The following is a 2,595-nucleotide window of genomic DNA, read 5'->3' as shown; positions in this document are numbered from 1 at the left end:
ATAAAATATCAATTTACGACAACAACAGCAAACATTAGGCATCGTGTTACACTGGGAAAATCTGCTGCAAAAGACCTCTTTAAAGCGTTAAGAATCAAAGATGTCACACTGAAGACTGGGGTGCATGATCTAAGCTATGGTATTTTCAGTCACCTCATATGCATGTGAAAGCTAGACAATGAATCAGGAAGACTGAAGAAGAGCTGATACATTTGGATTGTGGTGTTGGCAAAGAATACTGAAAGTACCATGGACTGCCAGAACAAGAAAATCTGTCCTGGAAGAAACGAAGCCAGAATGCTCCTTGGAAGCAAGAATGGCCAAACTTCATCTCACTTACTTTGGTCGTGTTGTCAGAAGAGACTATTTCCTGAAGAAGGATACCATGCTTGGTAAAATAGAAGGTCAGCAAAAAAAAAAAAAAAAAAAAACGGGAAGACCCTCCACAAGATAGATGGACACAGTGGTTGCAACGATGGGCTCAGGTATAGCAATGAATGTGTGCATGATGTAGGACTGAGTGGTGTTTTGTTCTGTTGTACATAGGGTTGCTATGAGTCAGAGCCAACTCAACAGCACCTAACGAAAAAAAAAAATTCATCATTCATGTTATTGATGGCTATTGACTCCATTCTAACTCACTACAATCTGCACAGTAGAACTGCTCTATAGGATTTCCAAGGCTGTGATCTTTTGGAAGCAGATCATGAAGTCAGTCTTCCAAAATGCTTCTGTAATGAGTTTGAACTACAAATATTTCAGTTAGTAGTTGAACACTTAATTGTTTGTGCCATCTACCAACTCCTCAGTCATTATATGGTGTTATTAATTTCTGGCTCAAACCAAACAAACAAACAAACTCATTGCCATAGAGTCGAATCCGACTCATGGTGACTCCTCCTTGGGTTTCCAAGGTGGTATCACTATGGAAGTAGATTGCCCAATCTTCCTTCCAAGGAGTGGGTGGTAGGTTTGAACTGCCAGCCTTCTGGTTAGCAGTCAAATGCCTTAGGCCCTATGCCATCAGAGCTCCTAATTTCTGACTACTACTCAGAAAATAAATCTATTATTACTAATTTCTCATACTGAAACAAAACATTAAATACTAGCAGCATTGGCCAGACTGAAATCTGAAAATTACTCTAAGCCATATGAAGCCATACCATTTGTGTAGGAGAAATGGTTGAATGTTGGCATTTTCATATGATTCAAACTAAATTTTCAGTAGGATTTATTCAAGGGAAAAAAGTTAGTCTATAAATACTTAATATTTTGATTATTATTTCCTCTTTTAATGAGTTTTTTCATGACCTTTCAGTGGCTTAGAGTAAAATTCTTTGGTAATGACAGTGTTCTCTATGAATAAATCACATACTTCACAATTCTCTACTCAGAGAGAAATAGAGTAACAGATAAAATGAACTGCTGAACCATTAGAGATGCCTGTTCTTGTTCATAAGTTCCCATCCAGGCTGATTTAATTTTCTCTTGGCCAAAATGATCCTTATTCTGGTGATGTTCTGAAATAAAATCATAAACATTGATGCATGTTCAAGGAAAAGTGAGGTCTGGTTCATTAAAAAAATGCTTACCAGCTGACAATATACACTCAGCTGGTTGTTTTTATATATGATTCAGAGGCAAGATATAAACAAGAATCATAGAAATGAAAACAAGATGGATCTCTTCTGGAATACCAAAAATACTGTCATCAATAGGAGATTTTCAAGGATTCTTTTTTGGCATTTTATGTACAACTCAAAAGAGACTTTGCTTTTATCTCAAATTTTAATATTTTCACTGACTAGTGGAGATTTTCATTTTTAACATAAAAGCTTTTGTCACATTAAGGGAAAATTTGAAAATCTGAAAGCTGTAAAAATTTTTATAGCTAAGTTATATTTTACATATGTATTGATCTGATTTTTAATCAAATAAATCAGGCTAATTTTTTTTTTTATATATATTTGCTAAATAGTGCCTAAGGCATTTGACTGCTAACCAGAGGTTTGTGGTTCAAACCCACCAGTAACTCCTTGGAAGGAATGTTGGACAATCTACTTCCATAGTGATACTGCCTCGGAAACCCAAGGATGGGTCACCATGAGTCAGCTCCGACTTTATGGCAGTGGCTTTGGGTTTAATGCAGATAAAACATGTAAAATTTCCAAACTTATTTGATTATGGAATTCATATCTCAAGATACATCTCAAAGTAATTAATAGAATACACTTTGGAAAGTCATTACAATATCAAATGGGAAAAATATGTCAAATAGATCATATTTGGTGGTTTAGTTATTTTTTTTAAAGGATCAAATATACCACAGATATCAAAGAATGAGTAAGGGATTGTTTCTCCCCCAGAATAAATCTAAAAACAGTTATCTAAAGTGGCCAGGAAAGTTGTTTCTCCAGTCTTTCATATACCTTTTAGACTATTGTAGTATTTATACGCCATTTTTGTACCACTAAGAATCTCTCAAGGCAAAGAATACCAGAAAGATGTTTACTTGTGCTTTATTGACTATGCAAAGGCATTTGATTGTGTGGATCATGACAAATTATGGATAACATTGAGAAGAATGGGAATTCC

Source organism: Orycteropus afer, unplaced genomic scaffold (genome assembly GCF_000298275.1).
Source record: "Orycteropus afer afer isolate SDZICR_OR568_19922 unplaced genomic scaffold, OryAfe1.0 scaffold00111, whole genome shotgun sequence".
NCBI lineage: Eukaryota > Metazoa > Chordata > Mammalia > Tubulidentata > Orycteropodidae > Orycteropus > Orycteropus afer.
Note: the sequence above shows the minus strand (reverse complement) of the source record.